The 23888-nt window shown below is 45.3% G+C and overlaps 1 protein-coding gene across 4 annotated transcripts in view; it reads right to left on the reverse strand.

Annotated features, from left to right (window-relative positions):
* The window catches only part of IL16 (interleukin 16), a 160927-nt gene that overhangs the window by 112348 nt on the left and 24691 nt on the right, over positions 1–23888 (reverse strand). For all 4 annotated transcript variants that reach the window (XM_075345862.1, XM_075345860.1, XM_075345861.1 and 1 more), the window contains exon 2: positions 78–142. The gene's annotated coding sequence lies outside the window, so the exon portion shown is untranslated. The remainder of the gene's footprint in view (positions 1–77; positions 143–23888) is intronic.

Here is a 23888-nt window from a genome sequence, read left to right on the forward strand (position 1 = left end):
AAATTCAAACATCTATTCTAAATAATAATCCTAAACATAAAGTAATAAGTAAAAATGTGATAAGAACCAGAACTCACCTATTCTGCTTTAAACTAAAGAAGGTGCAGATGTGAACCGATCCATTATTTCTTTCTTTAGTTCCCTTGATAAGAAAACAAGAAAATGCCAAATATTAAAATGTCATCAAAAATGATCTATAACTTCTTCCTTCTATGTTCTGTATAAATACAATGACCAGTTTGTGTATTGTATCACTTATTTTAAACCCAGATTAACGTCATTTATCAAAAATCGCATTTTTTTCTTGTTTTTTGGTGACTCCAGTACCTTGCTTGTCCGGTAACGTCCGTCTATGGCCGGATTTACACAAGCGTATAAATAAAATCATCAGAATGTCATCCAGAAAATTTTAAAAAATTACTTTTTTCTTCTCTTGTCATCTCTACTCTATCCTCACCCACAGTGGTGTAACTAGAGTTTGATGGGCCCTGGTGCAAAGTTTGGACCTGGGCCCCCCCCCTCTACATACACCGACACTTGGGGTATGGGATAATGACGCTGACACTTGGCTCTTTCCCTCAGCACCCAGCTTCCCTATGTTCTGATATCCATCTTGTCCTCGGCACCCAGCTTCCCCATGTTCTGCTATACATCTTTCCCCCAGCACCCAGCTTACCCATATCAGAGCATGAGAAAGCTGAGTGCTGAGAGATGTATAGCAGAGCATGGGAAAGCTGGGTGCTGAGGGAAGGAGCCCTTTTCCCTCAGCACAAAACGTTCTCATCACCTGCTTGTATCTTTGTCCCCCCTTGTACAGTATATAGTTCTCCAAATACTATAATGGCCCCTACATAGCCTTCTATATAGTATAAAGGGTCCCACATAACCCTTCATATATTAGAATGCAGCTCCATAGTCCTCCATGTATTATAATGCATTTCCCATAGTTCTCCATGTATTGTAATTCACCCCATAGTACTCCATACTGGGCCCATAGTCCTCCATATATTATAATTCACCCCAGGCCTCCCATGTATAATGCAGCCAGCCGCCCATGCTCCATATATAATGCAAGCCCCCCCACGCTCCATGTATAATGCAAGCCCCCCCCCCACGCTCCATGTATAATGCAAGCCCCCCCATACTCCATGTATAATGCTGGCAGCCCCCCCCCCCATGCGCCATGTATAATGCAGCCAGCCCCTCATGCTCCATGTATAATGCTGGCAGCCCCCCAAGCTCCATGTATACTGCTGGCAGCCCCCCCCCCATGCTCCATTTATACTGCTGGCAGCCCCCCATGCTCCATGTATACTGCTGGCAGCCCCCCCATTCTCCATGTGTACTGCTGGCAGCCCCCCATGCTCCATGTATACTGCTGACAGCCCCCCCATGCTCCATGTATAATCCAAGCCCCCCCCCACACTCCATGTATAATGCAAGCCCCCCCCCATACTCCATGTATAATGGAAGCTCCCCCCCATGCTCCATGTATAATGCTGGCAGCCCCCCTCATGCTCCATGTATAATGCAGCCAGCCCCCCATGCTCCATGTATAATGCTGGCAGCCCCCCGTGCTCCATGTATACTGCTGTCAGCCCCCCCCACCGTGCTCCATGTATACTGCTGGCAGCCCCCATGCTCCATGTAAACTGCTGGCAGCCCCCATGCTCCATGTATACTGCTGACAGCCCCCATGCTCCATGTATACTGCTGGCAGCCCCCCCATGCTCCATGTATACTGCTGTCAGCCCCCCCCACCACCATGCTCCATGTATACTGCTGGAAGCCCCCATGCTCCATGTATACTGCTGGCAGCCCCCCCCCCCATGCTCCATGTATACTGCTGGCAGCTCCCCCATGCTCCATGTATATTGCTGACAGCCCCCATGCTCCATGTATACTGCTGGCAGCCCCCCCATGCTCCATGTATACTGCTGGCAGCCCCCCATGCTCCATGCTTACTGCTGGCAGCCCCCCCATGCTCCATGTATACTGCTGGCAGCCCCCTCATGCTCCATGTATACTGCTGGCAGCCCCCCCATGCTCCATGTATAATGCTGGCAGCCCCCCCATGCTCCATGTATACTGCTGGCAGCCCCCCATGCTCCATGCTTACTGCTGGCAGCCCCCCCATGCTCCATGTATACTGCTGGCAGCCCCCCCATGCTCCATGTAAACTGCTGGCAGCCCCCCCATGCTCCATGTATACTGCTGGCAGCCCCCCATGCTCCATGCTTACTGCTGGCAGCCCCCCCCATGCTCCATGTATACTGCTGGCAGCCCCCTCATGCTCCATGTATACTGCTGGAAGCCCCCCCATGCTCCATGTATAATGCTGGCAGCCCCCCCATGCTCCATGTATACTGCTGGCAGCCCCCCTATGCTCCATGTATACTGCTGACAGCCCCCCATGCTTCATGTATACTGCTGGCAGCCCCCCCCATGCTCCATGTATACTGCTGGCAGCCCCCCCCCATGCTCCATGTATACTGCTGGCAGCCCCCTCATGCTCCATGTATACTGCTAGCATCCCTTCATGCTCCATGTATACTGCTGGCAGCCCCCCCCCCATGCTCCATGTATACTGCTGGTAGCCCCTCATGCTCCATGTATACTGCTGGCAGCCCCCCCATGCTCCATGTATACTGCTGGCAGCCCCCTCATGCTCCATGTATACTGCTGGCAGCCCTCCCATGCTCCATGTATACTGCTGGCAGCCCCCCCCATGCTCCATGTATACTGCTGGCAGCCCCCTCATGCTCCATGTATACTGCTGGCAGTCCCCTCATGCTCCATGTATACTGCTGGCAGCCCCCCATGGTCCCCCGGCCCCCGGGTATGCACTGAGTTTTAAAAAAACAAACAAAAAACAAACAAGTTTTTACCGCTCTCCTCATTCCCCCGCTGCTGTCCTCACATGTCCTCGTTCCCCGCTGCTCCGTCCTCATCTCTCCTCCGTTCCCCTGCACCTGAGGTCGGCGTCCTCCTGCCCTGTGCTCTATGCTCTGAGTCTGAGCACAGCGGACGCACAGGAGTGACGAATGAAGAATGAAGGAGCATGAAGCTGCACGGGCCACTCCACGCTTCTTCATTGTTGCTGTGCGTGATGACGGGGGAGGGGGGCCCGGTGCCGCCGCCGCTGACAACGGGTAGGGGGGCCCACTGTCAGCGGCGGAGGCACCGGGTCATATAGCGGCTGTGTGGTCTGCGCCAGATCAGCGCAGCTCCTCTCACAGAAAGGAACTGCTTGCTGATCTGCAGAGCGGGCCCCTAAGCTGCTGGGCCCGGTCTCAGTTGCGACCTCTGCGACCACGGTAGTTACGCCCCTGCTCACCCATCCCTTGTAGATCGTGAGCCCTTGCGGGCAGGGACCTCTATCCTCCTGTACCAGTCTGTGACTTGTATTGTTTATGATTATTGTACTTGTCCCTATTATGTGCATCCCGTTACACATGTAAAGCGCCATGGAATAAATGGCACTATAATAATAATAATAATGTTCTATCTGTATGCAATCCGTTTTTATACAGTAGCATTTGTTAAACATGTACAAGTTTAAATACCATTTCCTATGTTGAAGAATTGCAATTTTATCCACAAAAACTGTATGCTATACTGTAGCTCTGTTGGTTTTGGATTTTTTCTTTACACTCATAGATTTAAATGGGCCATTATCTTCCAACATGCAAAAGAAATTAGTGTATGCTTCAGTTATATTTACATACAGATTCAGTCAGTGGAAAAAAAAATGCTGATCTGCACTGCTCCATTAAATAATATTGGTCTGTGTACTTGTCCTGTCTTTCAAGGACAGCACTTGAATCGCAAATATGATCACGCGAACATATCCTAGTCCTGAAATGTATAGACAGGCCCAGTCCTGAAATGTATAGACAGGCCCAGTCCTGAAATGTATAGACAGGCCCAGTCCTGAAATGTATAGACAGCCCCAGTCCTGAAATGTATAGACAGGCCCAGTCCTGAAATGTATAGACAGCCCCAGTCCTGAAATGTATAGACAGGCCCAGTCCTGAAATGTATAGACAGGCCCAGTCCTGAAATGTATAGACAGGCCCAGTCCTGAAATGTATAGACAGGCCCAGTCGTGAAATGTATAGACAGCCCCAGTCCTGAAATGTATAGACAGCCCCAGTCCTGAAATGTATAGCCAGGCCCAATCCTGAAATGTATAGACAGCCCCAGTCCTGAAATGTATAGACAGCCCCAGTCCTGAAATGTATAGACAGCCCCAGTCCTGAAATGTATAGACAGCCCCAGTCCTGAAATGCATAGACAGGCCGAGTCCTGAAATGTATAGACAGGCCGAGTCCTGAAATGTATAGACAGCCCCAGTCCTGAAATGTATAGACAGCCCCAGTCCTGAAATGTATAGACAGCCCCAGTCCTGAAATGTATAGACAGTCCGAGTCCTGAAATGTATAGACAGCCCCAGTCCTGAAATGTATAGACAGCCCGAGTCCTGAAATGTATAGACAGCCCCAGTCCTGAAATGTATAGACAGCCCCAGTCCTGAAATGTATAGACAGGCCGAGTCCTGAAATGTATAGACAGCCCCAGTCCTGAAATGTATAGACAGGCCGAGTCCTGAAATGTATAGACAGGCCGAGTCCTGAAATGTATAGACAGCCCCAGTCCTGAAATGTATAGACAGCCCGAGTCCTGAAATGTATAGACAGCCCCAGTCCTGAAATGTATAGACAGCCCCAGTCCTGAAATGTATAGACAGCCCCAGTCCTGAAATGTATAGACAGCCCCAGTCCTGAAATGTATAGACAGCCCCAGTCCTGAAATGTATAGACAGGCCGAGTCCTGAAATGTATAGACAGCCCCAGTCCTGAAATGTATAGACAGCCCCAGTCCTGAAATGTATAGACAGCCCCAGTCCTGAAATGTATAGACAGGCCGAGTCCTGAAATGTATAGACAGGCCGAGTCCTGAAATGTATAGACAGCCCCAGTCCTGAAATGTATAGACAGCCCCAGTCCTGAAATGTATAGACAGCCCCAGTCCTGAAATGTATAGACAGCCCCAGTCCTGAAATGTATAGACAGGCCGAGTCCTGAAATGTATAGACAGCCCCAGTCCTGAAATGTATAGACAGGCCGAGTCCTGAAATGTATAGACAGCCCCAGCCCTGAAATGTATAGACAGGCCCAGTCCTGAAATGTATAGACAGCCCCAGTCCTGAAATGTATAGACAGCCCCAGTCCTGAAATGTATAGACAGCCCCAGTCCTCAAATGTATAGACAGGCCGAGTCCTGAAATGTATAGACAGCCCCAGTCCTCAAATGTATAGACAGGCCGAGTCCTGAAATGTATAGACAGGCCGAGTCCTGAAATGTATAGACAGCCCCAGTCCTGAAATGTATAGACAGCCCGAGTCCTGAAATGTATAGACAGCCCCAGTCCTGAAATGTATAGACAGCCCCAGTCCTGAAATGTATAGACAGCCCCAGTCCTGAAATGTATAGACAGGCCCAGTCCTGAAATGTATAGACAGCCCCAGTCCTGAAATGTATAGACAGCCCCAGTCCTGAAATGTATAGACAGGCCGAGTCCTGAAATGTATAGACAGGCCGAGTCCTGAAATGTATAGACAGCCCCAGTCCTGAAATGTATAGACAGCCCCAGTCCTGAAATGTATAGACAGCCCCAGTCCTGAAATGTATAGACAGGCCGAGTCCTGAAATGTATAGACAGCCCCAGTCCTGAAATGTATAGACAGCCCCAGTCCTGAAATGTATAGACAGCCCCAGTCCTGAAATGTATAGACAGCCCCAGTCCTGAAATGTATAGACAGTCCGAGTCCTGAAATGTATAGACAGCCCCAGTCCTGAAATGTATAGACAGCCCGAGTCCTGAAATGTATAGACAGCCCCAGTCCTGAAATGTATAGACAGCCCCAGTCCTGAAATGTATAGACAGCCCCAGTCCTGAAATGTATAGACAGGCCGAGTCCTGAAATGTATAGACAGCCCCAGTCCTGAAATGTATAGACAGGCCGAGTCCTGAAATGTATAGACAGCCCCAGTCCTGAAATGTATAGACAGCCCGAGTCCTGAAATGTATAGACAGCCCCAGTCCTGAAATGTATAGACAGCCCGAGTCCTGAAATGTATAGACAGCCCCAGTCCTGAAATGTATAGACAGCCCCAGTCCTGAAATGTATAGACAGCCCCAGTCCTGAAATGTATAGACAGCCCCAGTCCTGAAATGTATAGACAGGCCCAGTCCTGAAATGTATAGACAGCCCCAGTCCTGAAATGTATAGACAGCCCCAGTCCTGAAATGTATAGACAGGCCGAGTCCTGAAATGTATAGACAGCCCCAGTCCTGAAATGTATAGACAGCCCCAGTCCTGAAATGTATAGACAGGCCGAGTCCTGAAATGTATAGACAGGCCGAGTCCTGAAATGTATAGACAGCCCCAGTCCTGAAATGTATAGACAGCCCCAGTCCTGAAATGTATAGACAGCCCCAGTCCTGAAATGTATAGACAGCCCCAGTCCTGAAATGTATAGACAGGCCGAGTCCTGAAATGTATAGACAGCCCCAGTCCTGAAATGTATAGACAGGCCGAGTCCTGAAATGTATAGACAGCCCCAGCCCTGAAATGTATAGACAGGCCCAGTCCTGAAATGTATAGACAGCCCCAGTCCTGAAATGTATAGACAGCCCCAGTCCTGAAATGTATAGACAGCCCCAGTCCTCAAATGTATAGACAGGCCGAGTCCTGAAATGTATAGACAGCCCCAGTCCTGAAATGTATAGACAGCCCCAGTCCTGAAATGTATAGACAGCCCCAGTCCTGAAATGTATAGACAGCCCCAGTCCTGAAATGTATAGACAGTCCGAGTCCTGAAATGTATAGACAGCCCCAGTCCTGAAATGTATAGACAGCCCGAGTCCTGGAATGTATAGACAGCCCCAGTCCTGAAATGTATAGACAGCCCCAGTCCTGAAATGTATAGACAGGCCGAGTCCTGAAATGTATAGACAGCCCCAGTCCTGAAATGTATAGACAGGCCGAGTCCTGAAATGTATAGACAGGCCGAGTCCTGAAATGTATAGACAGCCCCAGTCCTGAAATGTATAGACAGCCCGAGTCCTGAAATGTATAGACAGCCCCAGTCCTGAAATGTATAGACAGCCCCAGTCCTGAAATGTATAGACAGCCCCAGTCCTGAAATGTATAGACAGCCCCAGTCCTGAAATGTATAGACAGGCCCAGTCCTGAAATGTATAGACAGCCCCAGTCCTGAAATGTATAGACAGCCCCAGTCCTGAAATGTATAGACAGGCCGAGTCCTGAAATGTATAGACAGGCCGAGTCCTGAAATGTATAGACAGCCCCAGTCCTGAAATGTATAGACAGCCCCAGTCCTGAAATGTATAGACAGGCCGAGTCCTGAAATGTATAGACAGGCCGAGTCCTGAAATGTATAGACAGCCCCAGACCTGAAATGTATAGACAGCCCCAGTCCTGAAATGTATAGACAGCCCCAGTCCTGAAATGTATAGACAGCCCCAGTCCTGAAATGTATAGACAGGCCGAGTCCTGAAATGTATAGACAGCCCCAGTCCTGAAATGTATAGACAGGCCGAGTCCTGAAATGTATAGACAGCCCCAGCCCTGAAATGTATAGACAGGCCCAGCCCTGAAATGTATAGACAGCCCCAGTCCTGAAATGTATAGACAGCCCCAGTCCTGAAATGTATAGACAGCCCCAGTCCTCAAATGTATAGACAGGCCGAGTCCTGAAATGTATAGACAGCCCCAGTCCTGAAATGTATAGACAGCCCCAGTCCTGAAATGTATAGACAGGCCGAGTCCTGAAATGTATAGACAGCCCCAGTCCTGAAATGTATAGACAGGCCCACTGCTGAAATGTATAGCTAAGGCCAGTCCTCCAGAGAAAGGGATGCTATTCATGGCCATTCTCTACTTTGACTAGACAATGGATGTCCCAAGTAATAAAAACTATTCTCTTTTAAATCAGATGCTTTGGTTTTACAAAAGAATCACTTTAGGTATGTATTTAGTTGTGTTTATTGCACAGGTGTACCTTTTTCTGGCCACACTAAAAGGCCACTATTAAATGTGCATTTTTATCAGCATTGGTGGGGTCCGGGGGGGGGGGTCAGAAAACAATCAGTATCTGGTGTGACCACCACTTGTCTCACTCAGTGCAACACATCTCCTTTGCATAGTTGATCAGGTTGGTGATCAGGGGCGTAACGACCGCGGTCGCAGAGGTCGCCACTGCGACTGGGCCCGCAGGGTTATAGGGGCCCAGCAGCCGCTCTGCAGAGCCGGCTGCCGGGCCCCTATGTGTACTGGCGCTGTGTAGTGGCCGACTGCGCGACCGTTGGGGGGCCGGCCTGTGAGTCAGGGGGGCCCGGTGTCAGCAGGGAGCAGAGGGGCGCCTGACCTGGAGAGGCCCACCAGGTGTTCCTGACCTGCAGCAGAGCAGAAGCGCTCCTGCCTGCACGGCAGACGGAATCCCTCCCTACCAGGACCTGCGATGATGTCACGCCCATGTGACTGTGTGGGAGGAGACACGGGATTGCCGGGGAGAAAGCAGGAGAAGATACTTTGGACACATGACTGGTAATGAGAAAAGAGGGGACATGAGGGGAGGGGGGGTGCAGGGTGATTGGGATATGAGGGCTGCAGACTGTGACAGAAGCATGTGAAGGGTGCAGAGTGTTTGAGAGGGGTAAGTTGGAGTACAGGCAGGGTGAGATATGTGGGAAGGGTGTGTGAGATATGGGGGTGAAGTGTGTATGTGTGATATGGGAGGGTGCAGGCTGTATGGGGAGCAGGGTATGTGACACATGGGGGTGTAGTGTGTGTGATTTGGGGGGTGCAGGCTGTATGGGGAGCAGGGTGTGTGACACATGAGGTGTAGTGTGTGTGATCTGGGGGGTGCAGGCTGTGTGGGGAGCAGTGTGTGTGACATATGGGGGCAGGGGCGTAACTACTGCGGTCGCAGGGGTCGGAAGGAGAAGAGAGGTACTTGTTATTTTATTTTGCTTGCTGCATGACACGTAGAGGCCCGGGGGGGGGGGGGGGAGGCTTGCTGCTGCATGACACATATAGGCCCTGGGGGGGGGGCTGGCTGCATGGCACCTGGAGGCCTTGGGGGGGCTGGCTGCATGACACACAGAGGCCCTGGGGGGGCTGGCTGCATGACACATAGAGGCCCTGGGGGGGCTGGCTGCATGACACATAGTGGCCCTGGGGGGGGGGCTGGCTGCACGACACATAGAGGCCCTGGGGGGCCTGGCTGCATGACACATAGAGGCCCAGGGGAAGCTGGCTGCATGACACATGGAGGCCCTGGTGGGGCTGGCTGGCAGGCTGCATGCCACATAGAGGCCCTGGGGGGGCTGGCTGCATGATACATAGAGGCCCTGGGGGGGCTGGCTGCATGACACATGGAGGCCCTGGGGGGGCTGGAGCATGATACATGGAGGTCTATGGGACTGCATAATAAACTTGAAGGACACCCTATACATGGACTATAGGGGTGCATTATACATGGAGGAGTATGGGGCTGCATAATACAAAATGAAGGACACCTTATACATGGAGTATAGGGGTTCATTATACATGGAGGAGTATGGGGCTGTATAATACAATATGATGATTCATGGGACTGCATTATAAATAATACATATAGGACTATGGGGGCTACATTATAATATATAGAGGCTACCTTACACATGGTCTGTGGGGGTGCATTATAAAACATGGAGGACTATGGGAAATGCATTATAATACATGGAGGACTATGGAGCTGCATTCTAATATATGAAGGGTTATGTGGGACCCTTTATATTATATGGAAGGCTATGTGGGGGCCATTATAGTATTTGGAGAACTATATACTAGGGGGGACAAAGATACAAGTATGGGATGGTAATGTTTTGTGCTGAGGGAAAAAGGCTCGTTCCCTCAGCACCCAGCTTCCCCATGCTCTGCTATAATTCTCTCAGCACCCAGCTTCCCCATGCTCTGCTATAATTCTTCTCTCAGCACCCAGCTTTCCCATGCTCTGCTATAATTCTCTGAGCACCCAGCTTCCCCATGCTCTGCTATAATTCTTCTCTCAGCACCCAGCTTTCCCATGCTCTGCTATAATTCTCTCAGCACCCAGCTTCCCCATGCTCTGCTATAATTCTTCTCTCAGCACCCAGCTTTCCCATGCTCTGCTATAATTCTCTCAGCACCCAGCTTTCCCATGCTCTGATATGGGAAAGCTGGGTGCTGAGGGAAAGATGTATCAAAGTTATAGGGTATTTTTATGCACTCAGCTGAAGTATGGTTTCATTAGAGATGCTAGTGTGGGGTCAATAGTCCCAGAATGTATTATGTAATAGACACTGCACTCTCTTGTTGATAAAATGAAGACAAAAAGTTTCTTTCTTTGCAAAAAAGTGATTATTTATTTGATGGCGACAAAAGATGGTGGACGTTTCGGCTCAACGGCCTTTATCGTGTACAGTTGCTCCACAAGAGGGCTGTTTCAGAAGATTAGAAGAAAATAATGGAGCAGGATGGAAGGAGTACCACCAAGAATAGTTTATGATACAAGATTTTCCAGAGGATGAAGTCTGGGAGTAGGTTAGATTTCCTTTGGCTGGAAGGAATTAGTGTACATGTATTCCAATGGAAAAGATTTCAAGCTTTTATCTTTATATATTCATGTGGATCACATAGAAGTTTGGGTGGTTGTAAAGGCCACGTCACACTAAGCAACATCGCTGCTAAGGAACAACTTTTGTGACGTAACAGCGATGTCGCTGTGTGTGACATCCAGCAACAACCTGGCCCCTGCTGTGAGGTCGCTGGTTGTTGCTGAATGTCCTGGACCATTTTTTGGTCGTTGCTCTCCCGCTGTGAAGCACAGATCGCTGTGTGTGACAGCGAGAGAGCAACAACTGAATGTGCAGGCAGCAGGAGCCGGCTTCTGCGGACGCTGGTAACCACGGTAAACAGCGGGTAACCAAAGAGCCCTTACCTTGGTTACCCGATATTTACCTTTGTTACCAGCGTCCGCCGCTCTCACGCTGTCAGTGCCGGTTCCCTGCTCCCTGCACACGTAGCCACAGTACACATCGGGTAATTAACCCGATGTGTACTGTGGCTAGGAGTGCAGGGAACAGGGAGCCGCCACTGGCAGTGTGAGAGCGGTGGATGCTGGTAACGAAGGTAAATATCGGGTAACCAAGGTAAGGGCTTCTTGGTTACCCGATGTTTACCGTGGTTACCAGCGTCCGCAGAAGCCGGCTCCTGCTGCCTGCACACGTAGCAGAGTACACATCGGGTAATTAACCCGATGTGTACTGTGGCTAGGTGTGCAGGGAGCCAGCGCTAAGCGGTGTGCATTGGTAACCAAGGTAAATATCAGGTAACCAAGAAGCCCTTACCTTGGTTACCTGATATTTACCTTCGTTACCAAGCGCAGCATCGCTTCCACGCAGCGCTGGGGGCTGGTTGCTGGTGAGATCTGCCTGTGTGACAGCTCACCAGCAACCCGTGTAGCGACGCTCCAGCGATCCCTGCCAGGTCAGGTTGCTGGTTGTATTGCTGGAGCGTCGCTTAGTGTCACATCTCACCAGCGACCTCCTAGCAACTTACCAGCGATCCCTATCAGGTTGTATCGTTGTTGGGATCGCTGGTAAGTTGTTTAGTGTGACTGGGCCTTAAGAGGACATGTAGATAAGCACCATCTGATAGAGGCTCCTGCAGACTTCTCTCATATGGAGGAAGAGTTTTTAGGCATTGGTGGGGTGGATATTTTCCTTCTGTACTGTACGCCACCTTCCCAGGATCTGGCCGTCAGAGGGAAAGATGTATGACAGAGCATGGAAAAGCTGGGTGCCGAGGACAAGATGGATATCAGATCATGGGAAACCTGGGTGCTGTTTGTTGTGCAAGTTTCAGCGTCATTATCCCATACCCTAAAGGGGGCTTTACACGCTACGATATTCCTAGTAATTGCTAGCGATATCGAGCATGAAAGCACCCGCCCCCGTCGTGTGTGCGATATCGTGTGATCGCTGCCGCAGCGAACATTATGGCTACGGCAGCGTCACATTCACTTACCTGGTCGGCGGCGTCACTGTGACTGCTGAACATTCCCTCACTCAAGGGGGAGGTGCGTTCGGCATCACAGCGACGTCACCGCGACGTCACTAAGCGGCCGGCCAATAGAAGTGGAGGGGTGGAAATGAGCGGCCGTAACATCCCGCCCACCTCCTTCCTTCCTCATTGCCGGCGGCCGCAGGTAAGCTATAGCTCGTCATTCCCGCGGTGTCACACGTAGCGATGTGTGCTGCCTCGGGAACGACGAACAACCAGCGACCTCAACAATCTACGATTTTTTGAAAAGGAATGACGTGTCAATGATGGACGATTTGGTGAGTATTTTCCATCGTTAATGGTTGCTCGTTGGTATCACATGTAACGACTTTGCTAACGATGCCGGATGTGCGTCCCGGAATCCGTGACCCCAGCGATATATATAGTTAATACGTCGTTGCGTGTGACGGGGCCTTTAGTTGTCATACGCCTGCCAATAATATTACCCAACTGACACCATGGGCCACTCGATTCACAACGCTGACATCAGCAAACCACTCCCCCACACGACGCCATACATGCAGTCTGCCGTCTGCCCTGTATAGTGAAAACAGGGATTCATCCATGAAGACAACATCTCTCCAACATGCCACACACCAATGAATGTGAGCATTTGCCCACTGAAGTCGCTTATAACAACAAACTGCAGTCCGCTGGAGACCCCGATGAGAATGACGAGCAGCAGATGAGCTTCCCTGAGATGGTTTCTGACAGTTTGTGCAGAAATTCTTTGGTTATGAAAACTGATTGTTACAGCAGATGTCCGGGTGGCTGGTCTCAGACAATCTTGGAGGTGAAGATGCTGGATGTTGAGCTCCTGGGCTGGTGTGGTACACATGATATCCGGTTGTGTACCACACAAATTCTGTTAAACACATTTGGAGATGGCTTATGGTGGAGAAATGAGCACTCAATTCACGGGCAACAGCTTTGGTGGAGATTTCTGCAGTCAGCAAGCAAATGGTACGCTTCCTCAAAACTTGCGACATTTGTAGCATTGTACTGTGTGATAAAACTGCACACTTTAGAGTGCCCTTTTATTGTGGCCAGTCTAACGTACACCTCTGCAATCATCCTGTCTAATCAGCATCTTAATTACTTCACCAGTGAGGTGGATGGATTATCTTCTTGTTCAGTGTATTTGATACTGAAACTTTGGTCATTTATTTTTGAAGTATCTATGTTAAGATATGCCCCCAAATACTCTAATCCCTTTGTGATTATAGGCCTGTATGAGCATTCGGTGTAACACACGATTACGCTTTAATCACGGATATTATTAGGCTTGGCACACTATGTTGGGACACTATGTTCAATGGGAACATTTGCAAAGCATCACCATATGTTTACCCCAGATGTGTAAATATGAGCCTTTTAAAGTTGCATACTCCTTTCATTGACACCCAAAATAGCTTAATCCAAACTGCATTAAGACATACAGGCCAATCAGACCGCTAAGGATCACTCTTGATACATCTGGCTATAGAAAGGTCTGCAAATACTTTCATTGTATGGTATACTCGTAATCAGTGTGGTTGTCAACAACATTAGCTCCTGTTTTCACCATGAAACAATTCCACAATGTCATGCTTTGCCTTTATAACTGGTTGCATATAAAGCACTGAACAAGTTAAAATCCGCTATGAGTCACTTTCTCAGTAAACTGGTTGAGCAATGTATGTAAAATCACAGCACTGCTGGAAACGTGAATCAGACCTTCCACAATATAAGCTTGTCCTTGGCATTGACCGGTAAGGTTGAAAACTTCCAAGCGATCTGTCGGCCAACACACCCCTTACTGTCATTTTGTGAGAGGCTGTTGGTTGAGTATCTCTCCACAGAAAGCAATAAAAGAAATACAATGATGTCATTAGGATGCTATTAATTATTGGTTAATTAAATGCAGAGATCAATTTGGGCTTTTCCTTCCTGTAATAATTTATGTTGAATTTTAAAACGCTTACGGGGCAGGAAGTTGGAAGTAATTATTCTCTTACTAACTCTCACTAAGTGCTAAGCAGCGCCCTGTGGTGCGGCCCTCAGGGGCTCTATCATTAAGAGGACCTGTTTAACCACAATTTTTATAACAATGTAGCTTTCGTGGATTAGAGGTTAGTTTACACCGAGAGCTACTAGAATATGTAAGGCCATTATTTATAACGGGGTACACTGACTTTACCAATTACAGGATTTTTGTAGAATGCAGGTCTCTTGGATCATGAATCACTATATCAATATCAAACAAGTACAAACAATTCATACAACGCTAGCTGACTACTTAGTTGAAAGTTAGTTTTCTTGACTAACTAAAAAGCTTGATCTTTATGGCCTGTGTTTCCCAGCACACTATCGTAATGAAGGCACAAAGCCATGTTCACACAATCCCATTATGCAGGAAAAATTTGAGCATGTACTATCCAATTTTTGTATGAAGACTTTGTATATTTTTGACAGACCTGCAAAATGCAAACACTGGAGCAGATTTAATAAAACTGTCTAAGGGCTCTTTCAGACGTCTGTGATCATCCTGAATAGGATAACTGAAGTGAGCACTAATATATATATATTATGAGTGCAAGCCAAAAAATACATACTATATAAGGATAAGGCTGCACATCAAACTTAGATAATAGTATAATGCCTCAAGCATATGGAAAAATATTGGAAAATACAATGAAAAATGCTACTTGCTAATTTGAACATGTGAATAATGAATTGCATACCTGCAATGAATATTAGGAAAAAGGAGATAAAAAAGTTTGATGTGCGGCATTATACTATTATTTAAGTTTGATGTGCAGCCTTATCCTTATATAGTATGTATTTTTTGGCTTGCACGCATAATATATATATTAGTGCTCACTTCAGTTATCCTATTTAGTATTATGAAGTTTTTTTTCTGAATGTGAATACAGCTCCGCCCCTTTCGGCCATGTTTTTTCCATCTCCTATATAAGAAAGTCCTTAGTTACCCCTCTCCACCCACAGCAGTTTTTAATTGCAATGAGATGACACACAGTTAGGGTCACAGAGCTAGGGACCTCAATATAGAGATATACCTTGACGAGGTTTTGGGGCTCAGTTACATTGATCAATGCGATTGCTAAATATCTCCTTTTTCCTAATATTCATGGCAGGTATGCAATTCATTATTCACATGTTCAAATTAGCAAGTAGCATTTTTCATTGTATTTTCCAATATTTTTCCATATGCTTGAGGCATTATACTATTATCTAAGTTTGATGTGCAGCCTTATCCTTATATAGTCCGTGATCATCCGTCTGATCTCAGATTGCAATACATGGACTGTCTGCGAATCTACCAAATCAAAAATGACAGCCTCAGAAATATAAGCTGTCATGCGCAGGCTGTGAGACACGCGAGTAGTCCATGTATTGTGATCCAAGATCAGATCGATGACCAAAGATGTCTGAAAGAGCTTTAACTCTTAGAGAAAGGGGCCCTGAAAGTGGCCCATATACTGTTTTTGCACTGGGGCCCTTTTCTGTCTGTGTCTGCCAGTGTGTTCATTGTTTGGTATTTTTTCAAACAAAAATGTAACATAAAATAAAGCATAACCAGATGGTGTTACCTAGTCTGCCCTTAGCCATTTGGCAACACACTGACACTAAAAATTGCAGTTCTCAGAAATTTGGAATTTTTAGATTCCCGCTCAAGTAATAATGTTTAAAGGCATTGTCTGGTTAAAACAAGTTATCACCTATCCACAGCATGGGTGATAAGTTGTTGATTGGTGGAGATCCAAACGTTGGGACCCACACTGATCACAAGAATGCAGAAACTGTATACCCAGAAAAATGGAGTTGCTGTACACATGTGTGACCTCCATTCAATCAATATGGGGCTACCGGGTGCTGTGTTTGGCTTTTTCTGGCAGCCCCACCAGGAATGAATCAAGCAGCAGTTGGGCGACTGACCTGACTTGTGATATACCGTCATAACGGGGATAAATGTGCCCCATCAGTCGTAAAAGATTAAAATTCCCTGTTCTGCCAATCAGTGTGAGCCTCAGGGGTGAGACACTGACCACTGATCAGCAAGTCATCACCTATCATGTTGTTCATACCAGTCTTGACAAGGGACATGAGGGAGTCAGAGGCACCTGATTCATTAGGAGACACACACACCTCTTAATGAATCAGGCGTGTCTTTTAAAGCGTTGTGCATCTCTCTGCACTTCCCAACAAATAATACTCCAGTCAGGGCCTGAAGATTATTGATATAAAGTACCACAAATCATAGCATGAACCAGAGGACCACTATGATATCATTCCCTTGTTCCACCATATCACACCCCATCTCTGCTCTTTTTCTTCCAGTTTTGGAAAATGCCAAAAGTCGCTAAATGTTTTGCGCTTCTCCACTTTCCAAAAATATGCTGTGTCAAAGCAACTAATTTCGAGCATAATCACTTTAATGAATCGGGGCCAAAGATTCTAATGACAACATATTCCCTACTAATTTCTGTATAGTTATGTATAGAAATGACTGTCAATTCAGATAATTATCCAATAACAAGCAACCAAAGTGGTTTGATCAGTGGCCGATGTGTTGTATATTTGTAACATTAAAGCCAGTGGTGAGTCCATACCTAGCCTCAATAATATGGCTGCAACTGACCAAAATCATCGACTTAATGGGCATCAGGTAATAATACATAAATAGGTCTGTGATACCGCATAAATAATACAAAAATGAGAACATACAGGGAATTACCGCACAGCTGACCTCCATGTGCTAGGGAAGCTGGATATCAGAAGCCGGCAGTAGTGAAGCCTCAGGTTTGGGATCTACAACTTATCGCAGCATTAAAGCTGGATATTGATTGATGTAATATCTAATAATGGCTATTCATTAATTTATTCTGATAGGTCTCTTTAACATCAGAATGTATCTGGTAAATAGTTGAGATATTAAAAAATTCAAAACTGTTGAATCATCAAGACAGCAAGGAGTTAATTCAGAGTAACGTGGCTTCTTATGTCTGTAATCACTGGAATTATACAGTAACATCGGCATTTTCCTCTTTTTTCCAACTTATCATGTGTGAGATGTGAGATATTTCTGGATATACCAGAAATTCACTATCTTTTAATAACAATTTTCCCCACAAAGCAAATGATTCCGGCCCCGTGAAAAGCCGTGTTCTAAAGTGTGTTCATCTATCATAGACTGTCATATGGCCGAAGTGAACACGGTCTCATGATTAACAAAGAAAACCCTTTGTATAAGAGGGTAGGCATTCTAAATATGAGCTGCGCAGACCACAGACTGTAGGACGCTGAATGTTGCCTCCTGTTTGGTAAGCTGCAGTGGGCAGGGTTGGCTTCATACATGCTGTTCTCATAACATTTTCTTTCATAACTTGTTTATCGACTATGAATCTACAATGGCTGTATACAGACGTGGACTAATAAGCATGAAAGAACAGAGGACTCATTCCAGAATGCATAAGTTAATAATTATTTCTATTTAATCACATTCATCCAGCTTCTCTATGTCATGTATGACACCTACGTACATTGTAGTTCAAGTATGTAATGATTATGCCAAGTGTGGATAATGAAGGCATAGACTTAACCTGAAGCTCTGGGGTGTTGATGTAACCAGGACCCCCTGGCCGTCTAGTACCATCTACAATATTTTACAGGAAGTAGACTAAAACCGTGAAAGAAGAACCATGCTCCTGCAAACAAAATGTACATCCAATACATCGGATGATGTGTGGTTTATATCTACGCATTTCAAAGTGAAACTCCACTTGTTCTTTAGGAAATTCGCCGATTAACCAGTTATTTGGCGGATTTACCGAAGAAGTGGGGTTTCATTTCAAAACGTAGAAATAAACCACCTCTCACACATCATCGGGTGTATTGGATCTACATTTAGTCTGCAGAAGCACGGTTCATCTTTTATAGTTTTATTCTGGTTCCGGTACTTCTCGTTTGGCCTTAGGGCACGTGGATTCTGCGTCAGTTGCACTACTCCTGTATTACTGGTTGTGTGTCACACAGTCATACAAGGTGAGCGACCAGTCCTCTTGATCTCTTCTCTGGTTTTTGGATAAGACCCTATTGCACTTGTCTATCCACAGTAATCTATCTATAATGCTTTGGCACTGGAGTCATTGCTCCCTCAAACACTAAGGTCTAGGTTATTGTTATGCCTGCTGCTTGTGTCAATTTTGAGAAATTTTTAAAAACATGGGTGGGACAATGATAGTACTATTGACTACTTGTTCAAGCCATCATGGCGGTTTAGAGCCATTCAATATGTAAAAATCACTTCTTCATTCATTCTCAAATATTTAATCAACTTTTTAAAATCTAGTGTATTACCAAAGGCAATTCCACCCTTCACTAGTCACAGGTTCATTCACAACTTAGAGAATAAATTAGATAAAATGCTTTATACAAAGGTAAACCTAGATGTTCCTGTACAAGAAGTAAAAATAAAGTTTGGACCACTCTACTATATAAAAATTATTATTATGCCGATCACTGCAGGTCCCAGGTCAATAACTTATCACTTATCCTTAGGCCATGTTCACACGTCCAGAATTTAGTCAGAATTTAGTCCGAATTTTACCCCAGTATTTGTAAGACAAAATCAGGAACAGAACAATCAGAGAAAAACTATAATAGAAACATGTCCCCACTTCTGTGTTTTTCATCCACTCTTTGTTTTGGCTAGAAATACTGATGTAAAATACTGACCAAATACTGGACGTATGAACATGACCTTTGAAAAGGTGCACGAGGCGCACAGCAGTGACATTGAAAGGCCGGTGGCCTCTAATAGGCTGGAGGCTACTAAGTGCCACTGCTATGTGCTGCGTACTGTTGACAGCATAGCGGTGATTCTCAGTGGCCATTGTCCTTTGATTGACATTTAATAGGCCAGTGATTTTTCTAACAACCACGGTTAATAGTGGGCCCTACCTATATCCAGGATGTGGGCTCACCGAGGACCCAGGGCTCATCGGAGGATCGTCGGGTGTCCCATTGAGCTTGTTCATTGCTGAATGTCCCCTTGATAAAAATCATAAAAGGTAGTACCAAATAAAAAGATCTATATTTCTTGAAGTATAACGGATTTATTGAAAAAAAAAAAATAAAAATTAAAAAAAATAGAATACTAAGGGGAGCAGCAGAAATAGAATAAAAGCAAAACCTGTTCATTTTTGACCTTGTGACAGGTCCTCTTTATATCCAAGAAGCAGCCATGGTAAAATAGACAGGTGGGGGCTGGCATTATCATGATGGGAGTCACCATGGATGTTGGCAGCCTCAGCCTAAAAATACCAGCCCGCAGTTGCTTAGAATTGTCGTATTCATTTGATGTGACAATTCTGGACTTTACCCTGCTCATCCCAATTGCCCTGGTGCGTTTGCAGTCGGGGTAATACAACGGGTTGATGACAGCTCACAGCTGTCTCTAAGCCTTAGATTAGTAATAGAAGGCGTCTATGAGACCCCCTATTACTAATCTTGTACGTAAAAAGAAAGAAAACACAAACACAGAAAAAATCCTTTATTTGAAACAAATTACACATACTCTCTATCACCTCTTTATTAACCCCCCAAACACCCTTGAAGATCCAATGTAATCCATATGAAGTCCCACAATGATTCTGGCACTGCTACATCCACAGCCAGGAGAGAGGGGAAACACATGCGCTCTCCACAGGCTCCAGGAAACACTGACAGTAGCGGGATAGCCCAGGTGTGACTTCTGCTTAACTGAGTGACATAAATGGCTGTGGTGATTACATACCGTATAGGAGGACAGTGTGATGAGAGGGTACAGTTTGCGGTGGACAACATATTGGTAGAATGAGGGCATAGTATGAAAAGGGGGCTCATAATAGATATGGAGAGGGGGTAGTGTGATATAGGGGCACAGTATGGAGAGAGGTTAGCATGGTGGGGGACAATGTAGAGATATGGAGAGTAAGGGAAAACAGTAGAATGGTGACAGCTATGGTATAGACTGTGCTTCATAAGGGTAGATGGTGTGGCAGTAATAGCTGATAATAGCAGACAATGGGGTGGATATAGATAATTAAGGTAGACAGTGTGGAGGCCATATACCATAGAAGGATTATTAAGGTTTTAATATGGGTAGATATTGTTATGCTTACGGCCTTTTAATAACACTTATTTTTTTAAGGATACTGTGTGGGGATGTGCTGCAGAAAAACGGAGAAGAGATAATCTGGTGAGGAAGCTGTTTATATGAAATTTCGTCTGGACAAGATGGCGACAAAAGCAAGAAACAACTCAATCAGAGAAGATGTCCCCTATGAGGTACCTTGATGTAATGTAAATGTTTACTTGTTGATACTGACTACATCTCATCAGTTCTGATGGGCGGACCTGTAAAAGTCTGGATTTGTGCTATTTCAAAACTACCCAGGTGCCGGATATTCAGGGAAGTGTGGCTAATGATACGGGGCTGTCACTCAGGTGATACAAAAGAATAAAGCAAAAATAAAGAAAAAAAATAATAAAACAAGCAGTGCTATACCTACTGAGGCTCCGGCATGGCTGTAACTGTATCCGCGGCCTCTCATTTACTTCAGGGGCCGTGCATTAGGCTCATGCAAATGCACTGCTTTCCCAGCCCATTAGCATCTGTGATTGGTTGCAATCAGACGGGCCCCCACCCTGAGTGACTGCCTGTCTGATGCTTCCAATCACAGACCCGGCCTGCGGGTTCATATCGTACAGTAAAAATAAATAAATGTAAAAAAAAAATTCGGCGTAGGGTCCCCCCATATTTTGATACCCAGCACAGATAAAGCATACGGCTACATGCGCTTATCTTGGCTGTGTATCAAAATAAGAGGAACCAGTGGCTTTTTCTTTTTAGAAAATTATTTCAATAAATTATTTTTAAAAACAGAGTGCAGTCTCCCTGAATTTTGATACCCAGCCATGATAAAGCCTGACAACTGGGGGCTGGTATTCTTAGACTGGTGAGAGCCCTAGTTATTGGGAGCCTCCCAGCTTAAAAATAGCGGTCTACAGTAGTGATGCTTTTTTTTTTGCCAGGAGGTGTATTTTGGAGGGGACTGCATGCCATTTTTTACAATTATTTACTGTATTTAAATAATTAAATTTTCAAAAGGCCACATGCGGTTGCTTTTATTTTGATACACAGCCAAGATAAGTACACAGCTGGGGCCTGCAGCCTGTAGCTGTATGCTTTATCTTTGCTGGGTATCATAACACGGGGACCCTGTGCCAATTTTTTTATTTTTTTTACTGTATGATAGACGCACATAGCGCCTATAATTGGAAGCAGTCAGACGCTGTCACTAAGGGTGGATGCGTCTGACTGCAACCAATCACAGACACAAATGGGCAGGAAAGCAGTGCATATGTATGAGCCTAATGAGCAGATCCGGAAGTTAATGGGTGGCTGCGGGAGCAGTTAAAGCTGTGCCAGAGCCTCTGTATGTATAGCATGTCTGCTCCTATAACCCTATCCCTTCTACCACAATTTCTAATCGCCGTGTTCTGGTCCCCATAAAGTCCAGTTACTTCCACTGATCCCGGATATCTGTAAGTTCGCCCATCACCATTCATCAGTACTGTGGTTCCTGTATGGTCTGCAGTCTGATAATTACTGACAACAACAATTCCCATCATCTCCTTACCGCTGTTAACGACATACTAGAAGGTATAGGTTCATGAGATACCAATGTATATGGGTCTGAATTGACATTACAATTGATTCCTGTACTAAATTTGGCGATGGATTCATGGTCTGATGGTGGTTCTGGTGACATGTACCAGTATTGATGATGGTACTGTTGTTGTATTTATTTACTGATGGTGGCTTTTGTGATGTATTCATGTACTGATTGAGGTTGGAGTGATACATTACTATACTGATGGTGATTCTGTTGTTGGACACATGTACTGATAGGGGTTCAAGTGAACTATTTATTTACTTATTATAGTTCTGGCACTATATTTATGTACTATTGATGGCTCTGGTGTACTATTTATGTACTGATGATAATTTTGGATTTGTATTCATGAAGTGATGATGAATCAACACTACATGAATACATCACTAGAGCCATCAGTAGTACATGAATACAGCAGTAGAACAACCATCACTACATGAATACATCATCAGAACCACCATTATTACAGGAATACAACACAAAAGCCACCATCAGTACATGAAAATGTATACTGCACCAGAACCACCATCAGTTTTGTTGCAAACTGTATTTTTCACTTGACGGACATAAAAAAAATACGTATTCTTTTATCCGTAATGGAGTCTGTTAAGTTTTCATTGGCGTATCCGTCAAATGCTGGACACCTAATTTGAAACCAATTGGCCCCCATTATTGTTACAATATATTAGTTTACATCAATGAACTTGTGTCATATAATATAGAATGTCAGGGGTACATATCACTATTTGTTCCTTGTATTGTGTAAAGTATTACCAAACATTAAATAATTCTATATATAACTGAAAATGCACCTCCTGTTGAGCCTCACTCCTAAAGTACATCACTTTTGTTTACTTTTGCAGGTATTTTTGGGGGAAAAAGGCAACAATTGTAGTGGAAGTGGTCATCCGAGCTTTTTACCTGACCCATCAAAGGGGAAGGGGGTGTTAGGGCTTATTTGAGCTTAGCCTCCGACCTATTCCTTTAGTTGGGGGCTGGGAGTTCATCGGCGGGAGGAACCATTGGCTTTGTCTGCTTAGGGCACCAAAATCCCTTGTCTCAGCCTTAGCTGGAACTGTAAGATGCTGCTTATTTTCTAAAAATACACAGCATCAAAAACACACAAAATACTCATCTGTCATCGTGGGAATTTAGCCTAAAAGGTTTTGGACCACGCAGTTCAATATTATGTTTTATGGGAGTGGGGGGGAGTCATTTTTTTTTTTTAAGTATACTGTCAAAGATATGCTAATGATTTAACTGTATACCACAGGATAAAGTAGTAATTGACTTCTACTATAGTGACATATGCACAAATAGATATGAATCACTGGCAGCCTATGTATTTCACACAATGTATGCCCAAATGTATGCACAAAAAATCTAAGATTTTGTTAAAGTTTACATTTCTCTTGGCAAAATCAACTCTTTAACGGAACAAGTTTTCTGTCATTTAGATGACTTTAGAGACTGTATCCAGGCAACAATTCCAGACAAATAATCTGAGCGAGCATGAATTATACTTTGTAAACTTGTAAAAGCACATTAAGTTCTTTTTAAAGTGATCCCAAAAGATTTATGAACAACACAATTATAGTAAAAATACAGAACACTTTTTGTGCGTTGTGCGACATTAACAACTAAGAATAGCAGATCTCTGCCGACAGGAGCTATTTTCCTATCATCTCCCAAGATATGATATTACAATTATGTAAACTATTATCTTCACTATGCACAGTCTGTAAATCTCCCATTCCAAAGAAGGTTCTTTCTATCCTGATATCCAATAATAGATCTAGTTGGATAACCAAAGGATTCTTTTTTGGTTTCTGCAAAATTCACCCCCCCAACTTTCTCATTGCCTATTTATTTCTTCTACCAAAATTCCTCATAGTGTAATGTAATCAAATTAAAAGAATTGTCCACTACTGGACAACCCCTGCTTAAGCACATCAGGACCGCATAGAGAATAAAAATGATCTATACAGTC

The sequence above is a fragment of the Anomaloglossus baeobatrachus genome, chromosome 4 (assembly GCF_048569485.1).
Source record: "Anomaloglossus baeobatrachus isolate aAnoBae1 chromosome 4, aAnoBae1.hap1, whole genome shotgun sequence".
NCBI classification, from domain to species: Eukaryota; Metazoa; Chordata; class Amphibia; order Anura; family Aromobatidae; genus Anomaloglossus; species Anomaloglossus baeobatrachus.